Raw genomic sequence first — 15,058 nt, 5'->3', positions numbered from 1 at the left:
CCCTCCCCCTCCCTCCCTGCCAACCAACGCGCACACCCCTGGCCCCTGCGGCTGCACTGCCGTGTGTGACGGGACCCACGGTTGCATAAGTCACAGTCCATCCACAAGCTGGAATTCAGTGAACTACAAAGGCCACAGATCTGTATGTCCTAACATTGGAAACATGCATACATGTCTACAATACTGCCTAATACTTTTCCAAATCCAACAAGTTTATTTTCTGTTCCTAACTCCTGACCTAGGGCCCTGGTTGGGCAGCTCGGCTGGTTAGAGCATTGTCTCAATACACCGAGGGTGCAGGTTCAGTCCTCAGCGTATCAGTTTTGATTGGATAAATGCAAGTATTTGGTGACAATCGTTTTGAGGCAAATTTACAGGTTTTTTTAAATGATATTTTATTTTATTCCAAAGTGTTCAGTTCAGGGCAGTTTCCCTGTTCTGTTAATTAAACCTGGGACATTGGGACACAAGCTTAGGAGAGATGATTGGATGGAAAGCATTGCTCTATTCATTGACCTTCCAGCCTACAAAAATGAAAATAAGTAAATAAATGAAAAAAATATATTTTATTTTGTTTTTTAAATATCTTATTTCTTTTTAGTGAGAGGGGCAGGGGGGAGAGCAGAGGGAGGGAAACATTGATGTGTCAGAGATGCGTTGGCAGTTCCCGCTCACAGGTTTCTTCCCCAGGGACCCGGCCCGCAACCCAGGCATGTGCCCCAGCTGGGAACTGAACCGGCGACCCTTCAGTCCACAGGCCGGCACTCAATCCATTGAGCCACACAAGCCAGGGCAAAAAATGATATTTTATTGATTATGCTATTACAGTTGTCCTGATTTATCCCCCTTTGCCCTGCTCCACCCTGTACCACCCACTCCCTCAGGCAAACCCCCTACCATTGTTCATGTCCAGGGTCATGTATATAAGCTCTTTGACTGCCCCACTTCCCATACTGTACTGTACATCCCCATGGCTACTCTGTAACTACCTATTTGTCTTTCTTAATTCCCTCACCTCTTCACCCATTCTCCCCCACCCCCCTCCCATCTGGCAATCATCAAATATTCTCCATATTTATGATTCTACTCTGTCTTGTTTGCTTAGTTTGTTTTTTGTACTCAATTACTGATAGACATGTGTTTATTTGACATTTTAATGTTCATAGTTTTGATCTTCTTTATATTAAATAAGTCCCTTTAACATTTCATATAGTAATGGTTTGGTGATGATGAACTCCTTTAATTTTTTCTTGTCTGGGAAGCTCTTTATCTGCCCTTCAGTTCTCAATCATAGCTTTGCTGGATAGAGCAGTTTTGGCTGTAGGTCCCTGCTTTTCATGACTTTGAATATTTCTTGCCAATCTCTTCTATCCTGCAAAGTTTCTTTTGAGAAATCAGCTGATAGCCTTATGAGAACTCCCCTGTAGACAACTAACTTCTTTTCTCTTGCTGCTTTTAAGATTCTTTGTTTATCTTTAACCTTTGGCATTTTAATATAATGCCTTGTTTTGGCATTTAATTATACGTCTTGGAGTGGGCCTCTTCACATCCACTTTGTTTGGGACTCTCTGTGCTTCCTGGACTTGAATGTCTATTTCCTTCACCAAATTAGGAAAGGTTTTTTTTCCACTATTTTTTCAGTTAGATTTCCAGTATTTTGCTCTTTATCTTCTCCTTCTGATACCCCTATGCTGGGAATATTGGTACATGTGAAGTTTTTCCAGTGGCTGCTTATACTATCCTCATTTTAAAAAAATTTTTCCTTCTTGTTGTTCTGTATGGTTGTTTTTGCTTTCTTATGTCCCACATCATGGATTTTATTCTTGGCTTCATCTACCTTACTGTAAATTGTTCTTTATTTTAGTTAGTGTGTTCTTTATTTCTGGTTGGATCTTTCTTATGCCGTTGAAGTCCTCACTGAGTTCCTTGAACATCCTTATAACTAATTTGGAACTCTGCATCTGCTAGATTGCTTATCTCCATTTTGTTTAGTTCTTTTTCTGGAGTTTTGATCTGTTCTTTCATTTGGGCCATGTTTCTTTGTCTCCTCACTTTGGCAGCCTCCCTGTGTTTGTTTCTATGTATTAGGTGGAGTTGCTTTGTCTCCATGTCTTGATAGTGTGGCCTAATGTAGTAGGTGTCCTGTAGGGTCCAGTGGCACAGCCTCCCCTATCACCAAAGCTGGGTACTCGAGGTGTGCTGTTTGTGTGGGCTGAGTACACCTTCATCTTATAGTTGAGCCTTGGTTGCTCTTGGCAGATCAACTACAGGGATTTACCCAGGCCAGTCAGCTGCAAGGACTGGCTGTGACCACTCCCACCAACCTCCACCCTCCGTGGAGAAATAGCTGTCCAGGGGCAGGGTGGTGGTGCTCTGACAAAGTCTGAAGCTGTCCACTGGGTGCGCTGTCCCTGGGCTTTCCCAGGTGGTGCAGACCAAGATTAGCCTCAGCCTGTGTTTTTCCCAGGGCCACCCTGCCTGAGCTATAAAGCAATGTGAGAGGGCTGCTACTTGTGCTGGGATTGGAGATTCCCAGGCAAAGCCGAGCTATGACTCCAGGCTGGCTGCTGCTAGTGCTGGGCCTGGGGCTCCCTGGCACCAGCTGTTGCTTGTTTGAGAGGTTTAGGAAGTGTGTAGTCTGAGCCAAGTGTGTAGTCTGGCACCAGCCATTCATATGGAAAAGCAGCTTTGGGGGGCCTGTAAGTTGAGTGAGACACAGTCTCTGAGAAGGCGGGTCAGTGTTACCCAGGGCGATGGAGTCTCAAGTATGGTACCAGCCTGCCAGCTCCCTGGCTTTGGGTGGGGAGGGCTCAGAAAGGGGACAAATGAAAAAGGACAAACAGTGGAAGAGGAGTCTGCAAAGAGTAAGAGCAGTGAGTGAGCAGGAAGAAAACTGAAGCGTAAGTCTCACAGAGCAGGAAGATGGCTGTTAGTGCTCAATGCTGCTAGGAGGTCCAGTGTACTGTGCCGCTGTCCAATGGGGTATTAAAATGTAATCAAAATTTTAATTACTTGGCTATTAAATAAGCCAATGGCTATTAAAATTTAATTAAAAGTGATTCATTGAATTTAAATTATTTTAAGTAAAATAAAAAATGTTTAGCCCTGGCTGGCTTAGCTCAATGGATTGAGCGCAGGCCTGGGAACCAAAGGATCATGGTTCAATTCCCAGTCAGGGCACATGCCTGGGTTGCAGGCCAGGTCCCAGCAGGGGACACAACAAGAGGCAACCATTCATTGATACTTCTCTCCCTTTCTCCTTCCCTTCCCGTCTAAAGATAAATAAATAAGACCTTTAAAAAAAAGAATAATATCTTGGCTCTTAACCCTCAGAGTTCTGACATTCTCTGGTATTTTGGTGGTGTTCAATATTTCAAAGATAAAAAAAATTTAATGTTTATAACTCCATGGCACTTAGCCACATGTCAAGTGTTTGGTAGCCACAGATTAGCTGCTACCGCATTAGACAGTGCAGACTCAGGACACTTTGATCACCACAAAAAGTTCCATTCAACAGAAGAGAATTGGGAATCCCAGGCGACGGTGATGCCCCTTGAGTGGTGTCTGGAGTTGTGGTGGTGGAAAACCTGTGGGAGGTCCATACAGGTAGTGAGTAGTGTTCTTTATAAATGCAGCCCTAACAATGCTACTCTCCTCCTATGATAGCTACTGTGTAACTCATTCATATGTCAAACACACAAGCTCAAGCAAGACCAGAGCACATCATTCGGCAGCTTTACAGGTTTCCCTGCCAGCACACACCCTTAAGGCACAGGTAGCAAACACAAGGCCGGTAAGTGCAATGCAGCCCTATACCTTGTTTTATCTGGCCTGGCACCTTGTTTCTACACAGTAGCAGCACCGAGCTCTCAATTAACTGACTGTTAAGGAGTAGTTACATTTACACAATCCTAAAGTTACATTCGGCCCTTTGAAGGCAACCGTGAGGCTGATGTGGCCACAGTGAAAATGAGTTTGACACAACTGCTTAAGGTCCCCAAACTCCATCTCCCATCATGCCCTGGGCCCTTCTGCGACTCTGGCTCTTGGACTTCTGGGGAATGTAGTTTTTTCAGCGCTCCAACTCCAGAAAGGTCCTAGCTCTGAACTTAGGTTCCCATGTGGCTGCGCGTGGGCCGTGCACTTTTAATTCACTGCCCCAGCCACGTTTGTCAGAAGGAGGCGCCAAAATGGGCACACGAGGTTCAGTGAAGCGGGGAAGAAGATGCTGGAGTCCCGGGAGAGGAGTATAGTGACAGCGCTGTGCCTTGTCCTGCCACTCCTCAATCCCCGCCGCTCGGAGGCTGTGGGGACCTATCAGCCGAACAGAGCCAATAGGGGTCCCGGGGAGCTCAGTAGAGTACTCGGGGTAGCGGGGTAGCGGGGTAGCATAGGACAGCCCGCAGCTTTAGGACCTTTGGACATAGGTCCAGACAACACCTTGTCTGGAAGCGCAAGCGCGAATGCAGAACCTGGCGGCCTCTGTATAAACACCGAAGAGCGCCTGCGCTAGAGGAGCGACTAGGGATGGACTCTAGGGGGCGCCTTAGCCAAGAGAACAGAAATAGTAACAGCGGTTTTTTGTCTTATTTCCGTTGTCCTGTATTTTATGGTTTGCAAAGCACAGCCTCCTTCGTTGTCCCTCTTAATTTGATCTTCATGGCAGCCCTGTTACAGATTGGATAACAGGTCGGAGAAAGTCCCACAGCCAGAGTCCTAGTATCATGGAATTTGAAGGACCAGATGTTGTTCAGCGTTCACAGACTCTAGCTCAGGCTCGGCCTCTGACTGGCCGTGTGACCTTGGGTAATTCTGGTTCCTTGGGGATCTAAGCGTTCTCATTTGTAAATGGAAAGAGGTTACTGGGAGGATCAAATCGGATGCTGGAGTGACACTTAATTCCCAAGCTGTCAATAAAGGCAAAATATTATAGAGAGGTGACTGTAGATTGAGGGGCCCATTTTCTCATTCTACAAATTACAAAATTGAGGGCCCCAGAAGGGGCAGGAGCTTGCCCAGGTCTCAACAGTCCGTGAGCAAAGGCTAAGCTCAGCTCTCAGGCCTTTCGTCCTGGAGCCTTTCCCTTCGCCCAGTGATTTTGTTGGATGCAGTCTAGGGAGGCCCTAGTTCCAATCCTTCTACCCAACCTGGGCCTAATGGAGGAGGGCCCTGCTCTGTTGAGATGGCTACGGAGAAGCTGGAAGCTAAGGAAGATCCAGAGAATCCTGGAGGATGGGAACACTGTGGTTGGAGCTGAACAGACCCCGCTTCTCAGGACAGTGGCCCAGGGAAGGGAAGAAGAGGAGCCCAGGTGGGACATATGTGGGAGTAGTTCTTGGGAGACAGACTCTGAGTGGGAAGGAATAGGAAGTCATTGGGCTGTGTTTATTACAATTTTTTTTCTTTTATTGATTCCAGAGAGTGGGGGAGATAGGGAGAGAGGGAGAGAAACACTAATGTGAGGGAGAAACATGGATCAGTTACCTCCTGCACATGCCCAGACTGAACCTGCAAGCCAGGCATGTGCCCTGACTGGCAGTTGAACCCACGACTTTTTGGTGTGTGCAAAGTTGCCCAACCAACCGAGGCACACCGGCGAGGGCTGTGCTCTGTTTCTGAATGTGGGAGCAACTGGGCACTCGGGTGGCTCCAGCTGGGGCCGGCAGCAGCTGGAGCTGATGCCTGGGTTGGCTTGAGCAATGGGGAGAGGAAGTAGTGCACACTGAGCTGAGGCTGTAGAAGCTACTCTCCTCAGTCTGTTGAGCAGCCAGGTGGCACCATGGGCACACCATGCCACCCCCAGGATCTGGCAGCTGCCCGCCAGAGAAATGAACTTTTCTCTGTCCCTGAAGTGGTGGAGCTGGGCTGTACCCAGGCGTTTCTCTGTGGAGTGCACTTAGAGTTTCTGGAGATAGTAGGGGGAGGGGCTGGGAGCCCTCGAGGTCTGGTTGCAGATGGGGCCTCCTCAGGCAAGTCATGAAAGGCAAAGGTGTGTAGAAATGGAAACCCAAGATCCTCCCCACACCCAGTATCTAATTCTCTGGGTCTTCACTTGTCAGTGGAGTAAACCGAGGCTAAAGGAGGAAAGGTCTCTGTCAGGGACACACAGGAGTTGGGGTAGAACCAAACTGGGATAGGGATCTTTCCATTACATGGCAGTGATCGAACATCTTCATCAAACATTTATCGAGTCTCTAATGTATACTCAGGGAAGCGCTTCCTTGGGGCAGCAGACAGAAGCCAGGATTGTAGTCAAAATCTAGCTTTTAACCAGCCTTCCCAGTGACTTCACGCTGTTACCTGGTGTGAGTCACTACCCCTCTCTGTAAAGCGTGTGTGTGTGGGTAGGAAACCTTATCCAGGGCTGCCTTGATGTGTAACTATGAATTAAAGAAGTTAAGACTTGTAGAGTGCATAGAACAGCACCAGGCATGTGGTACAAACTCAGTAAACACTAACAACCATAGTGACTGGGGGACACAGGGCTGAGGCTAGCTGCAGACAGGGCTGTCCCGGAGCCCAGCGGGGGCGGGGATGCTGCAGCCCCAGATCTGCTCACCTCTCAGATACCTGCCCGTGCCCTGAGAGTCTATATTTCTGGGAGTCCAGGGGAAACCAACGTCTCCATTTTTCCCTCTGACACTGGGAAACCGGCAGGGAACAGGCACCTCGAGTGTTTGAACCGTTCACACCTCCACATGCAACACAATTCCCTTCCCTGCAGCTGGAGGCCTTGTGTTAAGCTGCACATCACAGCCCTGGACAGTCAGACCAGAACCAGACCCTGGGCTCTTTCCAGCCGCCTCAGGTTGTAAGGTCATCCCCTTCCTCCCCACAGGGCAAAAGCCAAAAAAAGGCTGCCAGCAGGGGCTTGGCCTGTGTGTCCCCTGAATAGAGCACAAGGAAAGAGGGAGCTGGGGAGGAGCCTAGCTGGGATGTGGGCCAAATGTGGTCAGTTATTTTGCCCCTGACACCCCTCCCCCTGCCGTTTGAAGGTGGAGGTCTGGCTCAGGCTGATTTCCACTGTGTTCCAAGCCTCTGTAACGGAGGTCTGGTTCAAACCCCTTATTTATAGAGGGAGCAAGAGAAGGCTAGAGAGGCCAAGAACTCACCAAGAGCCCCACGGTAAGGTGGGAGTGATACTCTACCTGGCAACTAATTTGGAGGGGGCAGGGCTTTGTTTCATCTCTCCTTTCCTGCCGCCCCCACAATCCTGCTTGGGCCTGCCCTCAGCGTGGCCCCCTCGGTGGGTTCTGGTTGGGGAGTGCTGGGGTAGAGGGCGGTGTCTGGAAAGGGAAGGGGTGCAGAGTACAGACCTGGTGAGAGAGAAGCCCAGAGCTGACCTGGGGTGAGTGGACAGGGAACTCTCCCTGGTGTGGCGGCTGCTGTGGGATTCTCGGGCCTTATTAATAAGTCTGAGACGGCAGAGGCTGAAAATGCCGTGGGAGCACAATCCTGGAGGAGGGCAGCAAAACGTATTCGAGAATGAGTCACAGAACCCAAGCCCTAAATTTAGACGATGCTGAAGGAGGCACCCTCCCCCAGGGAACCCTGTGGAAATGCTGCTGACCCAGGGCCTCGGGGCTGAGGGCAGTGGCTGGCAGGTGGTGCCTGCACACCGGCGCCCTGTGGGGAGAACACAGTCATTTCGGGTTGCTGCGTAGGCATTTTACGGTATGTCAGCCCCGCTCACACCCAGAATCTGGACATTTAAATAAGGACCTCAGCTTAGGATCCTGCCACAGGTTCCTGCCTCACTTTTTCTGGGCACATTTTTAAATGACCACTCAGAGTTGAGCCTGTGAAAAAATTAGTGCCTCTGCTGGGTGCTCTTTGCTACCCGGCTCTTGATCTCCTGCTCCCTCATAACCCGGGACAGGGGACTGCCCTTCTTCCCCTCTTGTGCTCCCTCATTTCTGGGAGCTGTCAGTAATAAATCTTGTGACTACTTCCTTTGTGTTAATGGATTGAAACTGTGCCTTCAAATCAAAAGGACTGTGGGGTTTTCACTTCTCCAAAGTCGGGAGCTCTGGTGCTGAGAGAGCATTCTGCCAACCCAGCGTGGGTAGCTTCTGCTCGTCATTCAGCAGGTCATCGTCCGCATCTTCTCTATTTGCCAGCTCTGAGTTTTCCAACACGTGCCCTGTGGGAAAGCAGAGCCTGTCCCAGGACACTCTCAGAGCCCCTGTCGAGTCTTCCCCACATCAGCCATTTGCAGGGCCTGGAAGCCAGCCCCTGGAGAGTGGACATCTCAGTGCTGTCCTGCCTACTGCCCAGGACATGGCCGAGCTCCATGTGTCCTGCTGCTGCCCCAGCATCCAGCTGTTAGACACTGAGGGGGCTCTGGGGATGCAAGGAGCCACTGAGTGAAGACCTCTCAAAAGGGACCCATCCAGGTCTTTTGACATCTGTTGGGAATTGGGGGTAAGAGAGGGGGGCAAGATCTCACAGTGCCCCCATCTGCTTTATGCTCAGCCAGGTGAACCCATGCTGTTTTGTTTCCTCCAAGGCAGAAGAGGGAGGTACTGTTTCCAGGTCAAAAGAGGCCAGACTTTGGGTACAGAGGCTGTCACCAGCCCCCGCAGCTCAGGGACTCAAAATCGTGGTTATTCTGCCCATTGTCACTTGCGCTGATAGAACAAAACTATGTTCAGTAAAACAGATCAGAAACTGTATCCTTTGACTGAGGAATGAAGAATGATCTTGTGCTTTTCCTGATTCTGTGGAGTTAGGACAGTCTAAGGCAGAAGGGGTTCAGGGAGCAGTTAGGAGGGCTCGGGGACAGAGATTTCCCAGAAAGGGGCGGGGAGTCTTGGATTTGCGAGGGAGCATGTGCTGTTCCCACGGAACACGCCTAGCCAGACGCCTCGAGTCTCGTTTTATGTTAGATCCCACCCCTGGTTGTTTAGTGTGCTGATGAAGGGAAAGGTCATCAGAGGGTCCCTTGGTGCCATCTTGGGTTGTTCTGGAGCAAACTGGTTTCTCAGTTGTGGTCCTCGGATTTTCTGGTTCCAGCGGGCGGGTTTAGGTAGTCTGCCTGGAATTTCTGTCTTCTCTTGCCAAGTGCAACCCACGTATATCAGAGGACATGTTGGGGAGAATACAAGGAAAGTAATGGCAGCTTAAAGATGACTAATATGGCAGCACAGCCTGACGACGGCAGTGCCAGGCCTGAGGTCAGGGGCTCAGGAGACAGGAGCTGACGCAGCCGGGGCATTGGTGGAGCACTCGGTGCATTCCCGGCACAGAGCTGAGCACCCGTGTGCACGAGCTCCTCCATTCCCATTGCAATGATGTGAATCCACACTGTTCTACTCACTTTAGAAATGGGAAGGTGAGGCACAGAGATCAGTAAAGTGTCCTACATTGCACAGTGAGAGGTTCTCGTCCAGAAAGTTCAGCTCCCTGGCCCAAGCTCTTCGCCATTACGCTGGACTGCAGAGAAGGGATTTCACCAAATTTGTCCTGCCTCCTCTACCGTCCTCCCCCGACCCCCTGCCCTCCAGTCCCTGCAAGACAGAGCCCTGGGAGCCGCCCTCCTGGCCGGCAGGGCAACCTGGCTCAAAAGAGGGAGGAGTCTACTAATAATCCCACCATCTTGTAGGACTTCCCCATTTACAGAGCCCTCCCACCTGCCCCAGTGGAGAGGCATTGTAAGCACCGCCATCTGACAGAAAAACTCGCCTAGAGAGGTGCAGGACCTTGCGCAAGGTAGGCAAGGCCCAGAGCCGAGCCATGGAGACTTCCGCTTTGGGAAGGCCCCAAGCCCAGCTGGACACCCGCACTCTCTCCCCCCAGCACTGGGTGTCCCTGCTGATGACATCTACTGGACACTGCTGCCTGTAGGAACCCAGTGCTGCTGCCGGGTCAGTGCAGCCTTCCAAAAGCCCTGAGTTTCCTGTCTGATATTCCTGACCCTTCTGCCTGACTCCAGGCCCTCCCCTCAGGAGCACAAGGGTGGTCCGGGCTTTCTACCAGGACCACTACTCCAGCCCTGGGACCAGGCCCCTTTTCTGGCAGCCCACACAACTTCCTTCTTACAGTTTCTTATTCTTTCAATCTCAAGGCTGGGCCCTCAGCAGCCTGGCTCAGGACATTTTCTACCTGCTGGGTCGGGAGGATCCTCAGGGGAGCATTCAGGGTCACCCTTTGGATGGCAGGAGGGGTGAGGGGTCTGCCCCCAAAGCCTGGAGGCTGTTTGCTCCTGAGGTGAGAAGCCCCTCTGAGAGTCCCTTTTGAGGAGCTCGGACCTCCCCAGGGATGCAGTGTGGCCCAGGTGTCAGTGTAAGATGCGTGCAAACACACACACAGAGAATTTTTATGAGTTTATTTGAGCCAAGACAGATGACAATTGCCAGGACGCAAGATCTGAAATGCTCCGAGCAGAACAGATTTGCAGTTTCTTTTGTGCGTTTGAAATTAAAGCGGGAACGCAAGGAAGACTAAAGGAAAGTGGGAGAAAGCAGGGTGGGGACAGGGTTACAGGACAGTTCATTATGCGCTGTCTTGCGGGGTGGTGGGCTTTAGGAGGAGGGGCTTGAAGAGAGGCCTTCCCCCGGGGCGTTAACTAGATGCAGGGAAACAATGGTCAGGCTTGCTTTAGGCAAAAATGATCCTTTTACTAAAGAGGTTACAGACCCCAGGGAGACCACCCACCGTGACCTGCCCCACTAGGAATTTATGATGGCATCACCCTGTGAGGTTACTTTGCATAGAACCCCCTTTTTGTCCACAAAGGTATACCATAATTTCCCACACACCCCTTCTGCCGCATGCCCCAAGGGCCATAAGCAGGGTCATCGAAAAGAGGTTGTTTCTTGCTATGCCTTATTCGGCCCCCTGTCAAATGGTCCTAATGGTCCCTGCCTGACCTTCGACCTGAGGTTGGACAGATGAGTGTGGAGCCTCTTGCCCCAGTGCCTCTGCAGAGAGGATGTGCAGACTGCTTGCCAGCAGGTGCATTCCACAGCTGTCACTGTGCCTGCATCCCCAGGGCAGGTGAGGCATCAAGGTCAGAAACCTCTCCTGCCCTGGGGATGCACACAGTCACTGCTGTTGCTGTGTGCACGCGCTCCAAGCCCAGAGGGAGCTTTTATGAATTTGTCTGAGCCAAACTGATGACATATGCCGAGATCTCAAACGCTCTGGAGAATAACAATTTTGCAGCTTATGCACTTGAAATTAGGTGAGGATACAAGGAAGACTAGCAAAAGCAAGGCAGGGATGGGGTTACAGAACAGCTAACAGACCACATGCTCTCTTGAGGGTCAACACCCCCTTCCAGGGTGTCACGTCTGGCATTTCAAAAGCATGTTTGCCTAGATGCACAGGAACGATGGACAGGGCTGGCTCAAAACTTTTCACTAAAGAATTTACGGGCCTGCGCATGACCGCCCACCGTGGCCTGTCCGGTTAGAAACATATAATCTGATCACCCTGTGAAGTTACTGTCCCCCTTTTTTTCCGTCCACAAGTGACAGAGGCTGATGAGGGGACTGGTGAGCGCCTGAGCGTGCTCGTACTTCAAGGCTTTTCGATGTGGTTATGGCAGTGCCTCAGGTGTAAGGCTGCCAGATTTAGCAGATACTTGGGACATGCTTATAGTAAAAACTGATTCTCCGCTTAACTTAAAATCAAATTTCATTAAGCGTCCAGTGCTTTATCTGGTGACTCTGCTTCCTGGGAGCTCCGGCTGACCTAGCGCACCCAAGCACGCCCACCTTTGACTGGATGGCTAAGAAAGAGACCGAGACGGTGCGTGGCTGTGTGGGACTGTGACGGGACTTCGGTGTGATGGTGTGTTGGCTGTGACAGAGTCACCAGGAAGAGTGAGGATGTGGGTGACTGTGTGCCTCTCTGTAACTCCCTCGGGCTCTCGCAGCTGCCTTGATGCAGGGTTTGAGCTGTTTGCTAAGGGAGGTCCAGCAGGGGCAGGAGACCTGCCCTGGGCAAACATTTAGATCCGGCTCAGGAAGGGACTAGGATGCAGAGCCCATTGCCACCGGCCATCAGATTGTGAAGGACGTGTCCTTCTCCAGGCCAAGCCAGCCCTGGGGGCCTTAGAGTGCTCTGTCCTGGGCCTTTCCCTGGGTCCTATGGAAACTGCTCTCCACTCTGCTACTTCCTGGTGACATCACACAGGTCACTGCCCAGCCTTCTAGAACAGTGCCTCCCAGGTTACTGCCTTGTTGCTCTAGGCAACCTGGAAATTTTCTCCACCCAAACTGGCAGGGGCTCCCCCAGAGGAGGGGGTAGGGGGAGAAGGGACATCAGTGAGGGCCTTCTCCTCGTCTCCAGAGGGACATGGAGGCAGCCAGCCATCCGTCCGACTAGATGGTAAGTAGGAAGGGTACTCAGGAGCAAGTCAAAGCTTGGAACACTAGGCAGAGTGGGGGCCCTGGGGCTGAATCTTGAGGCAAAGAGAGAGTGGTGACTGTGTCAAGGTCGCCCCCAGGGTAGTGTAAGAGCTAGGAGACCTGGAGTCTTGCCTCTACTTTGTCCCTGCTGGCCGGGCCTTTGTTTCTCTGTCTGAGCCGTGAGGGGCTGGGACTGAAGGACAGTAGTCTGAAGGTTTTGGTTCCGATGGGGACCCAGCGGGGAGAGTTGAAGGGAATGCTAGGGACTAGGCTAGGCCGTGGTTGGCTCCGGCCGCTGCCTGCCCCTGCTCCACTGGCTTTCAGGAAGCAGTGTGCAAAGTCTGGCAAGAATTTTTCCAAGTGAGCCCCTGATCCCATTCCAGGGGTCACAGACTTGAGGCACCAGAGGCCCCCATATGGGCTCGGACTTGCTGTGTGATTCAGGAGTGTCCTGTGCCTCCAGGGGACTTCAGTTACTCTCTCTGTGAGGGGCACGTGTGAGACCCAGTGCTTGCTCAGCGCCCTGGGTAACAGTTCCTCACATTCCCTTGCTACCTCTCAGTTTTCTAAACACCTTCTCCTTGGGAACACACTCCTGCCTGGTGATGCTCATTCTGGGGCGGGACCCGGACAAGAGAGGGACCCAGGCCCTGCCCTGGCGGCGCAAGGGGCACCTCCATCCACTTCCTGTGGAGGGGCCAGCGGCTGGGAATGGGGCTGAGGGGCAAAGCAGGCTCACACTTTGTCAGCCTTTTCCACAGCTGATTTAACCTTTCATGAGAGTCTTAACCATCGTATCTAGATGTTGTTACCTGAACACTTCCTGTTGAAAACTTGCCATTTGGGGATAGTTTATTCCTCCCTACTATCGACCCTCCCGCCCCCCCCCCATTATATATTTTTAATTACTTACTTGGGGATGAAACTGACACACTGCCACTCTTTGCAATAATTCTAAAAGAAGGAGGTATTACTATTCTAGAAGCTCAGAGAGGACATGCCGCCCGCCCTCGGTCACACAGGTAGGAAATGGTGGGCACACAGCAGGATTTGGATCCAGGTCCACGGCCCCTGACTGCCGATGGCAGGAAGCGGGGTTGGCTGAGGCCTAGAACGCCTTCTCAGGCTCCTTCTCCGTGTCCCCTCCCCGCCTCCCTGGGTTCACTCTACGGTCCTTGCACAGATCCTTTTAGCTGCTTGGAAGTATTTGAGACAGGATATGAATCTGCTTTGATCCTGGCATGTTTGGGAAGCTGTTATAAACCCCTGGGCCAGAGACACCCAAGTTCCTGGTAGGGGAGGTGCTTGCAAAAGCAAATTATTGATGAGTAGAATGGGAGAGATGCCCCTCTGCCCACCCACTGGCCGGTTAGCCTGGCCTGAGCCCAGCGCCCAGGGTGGAGCCCAGAGCGTGGCCATCTAAGCCCAGGGATACCAGGTCACCCACCATTTCTGACCTAAGACTGAAAAGCTTCATTCTTGGTTAATCCTAAGGTTAGGATTTGAGTGATGGTTTGGTATTTCCATCTGCATTTCCCTGTCTGCCTGAGATTGGCAGCTCTCTGGGTGTGGGCAATCCTTTTGTCAGTCTGCCCTCATTATTACCCCTGGCTGTTTGTCACCCCAGTCTTATCTGTTACCCTGGACTGGGTGATAGGCATGAGAGGTTTACTGCCGTGGTGCCTGTGGACAGCTAAGATGTGTGTTTTGGGGGCCCTTGGAAGGCAGCAGCCACCAGGCCTGGGCTCTCCTCTATTTTCCTCGTGGCAGATCCTAGAGGCTACCGCTCACAAAGCTGGCTCTGCTTACATGTCTTTGTGGCTCCCACAAGCCTGAGTGTGAAGCTTTCAGACAAAACCACTGAGGCCAGGGGAGGGGCAGTGACCTTCCTAGAGTTGGGGTGGAGACAGAGGAGGTACACTGTGAGAGCCAGAGCCCTGGTCTCCTGAGCCCAGAGCCAGCCTGCCTGCCACCCCACTCCCAAGCACTTAAAGACTGTGGTTTAGGAGGGGAGGGGTGATTATCTGCCATCCATACTACAGATCTAAAGTCTCTCCGGAGGGCCTGAAACTCACTTTACAGGATTTCCTTCATAGAATACCATCTATAAAGGGACATGATGGCAAGGAGTCACTTGCCATCATGTCCCTGCTCACCACTACCACTTTTGAAACAGCTCAAAGACTGAATGAAGCTCTTCAGGAAGAAACACCTGTATTTGCAAACCCATTGAACCCACTGTTGATAGTTCCTCATCTTCCTGTAGCGACTTCAGGAGAAGCTGTTCCATCCCAGAGCTCTAGGATGGTGAGACTAGGGGGTCACCCGTTCTGACTGCCTCATTTTACAGATGGAAAACTAAGGACCAGAGCAGATAGGCAGCCAGAGCACAGCAGAGAACCTTGTGATGGGAGGAGGCTGACACCTGGGTTCTGGACGGGCTCCTGAGACCTGGGAGGGAGCCGAAGTAGGACATACTCACTGTGTGACACTGGGCAAATGGTGGGCCCTTGTTGGGCCCTGTTAGCTGCTCAGCACTCTGTGGTCAAGGGACAGTCCCTGGGGTCAGTGACTTTTCTTCAGCCTTGGGCCCTCTGCCACGCTGGCCAGGCCTCAGAGAAGTTGAATTATTGACTTCAGTTCACACAGAGCAGTTGGAAGCAGAGCTGGCACTAGGACCCAGAGGGCAGATGGCAGCCTCC

General features: G+C 51.5%; 1 non-coding gene across 1 annotated transcript; it reads left to right on the top strand.

Moving 5' to 3' along the window:
• Nucleotides 1-403: 403 nt before the first annotated feature.
• On the top strand, nucleotides 404-532 carry LOC119042153 (small nucleolar RNA SNORA36 family). The gene has a single exon (XR_005081164.1). It is a non-coding gene; the product is annotated as a small nucleolar RNA SNORA36 family (small nucleolar RNA).
• The last annotated feature ends 14,526 nt before the right edge of the window (nucleotides 533-15,058 follow it).

This window comes from Artibeus jamaicensis, unplaced genomic scaffold, assembly GCF_021234435.1.
Source record: "Artibeus jamaicensis isolate MK-2021 breed Jamaican fruit bat unplaced genomic scaffold, CSHL_Jam_final contig_64, whole genome shotgun sequence".
NCBI lineage: Eukaryota > Metazoa > Chordata > Mammalia > Chiroptera > Phyllostomidae > Artibeus > Artibeus jamaicensis.
Note: the sequence above shows the minus strand (reverse complement) of the source record. Positions and strands in the feature narration are given on the sequence as shown.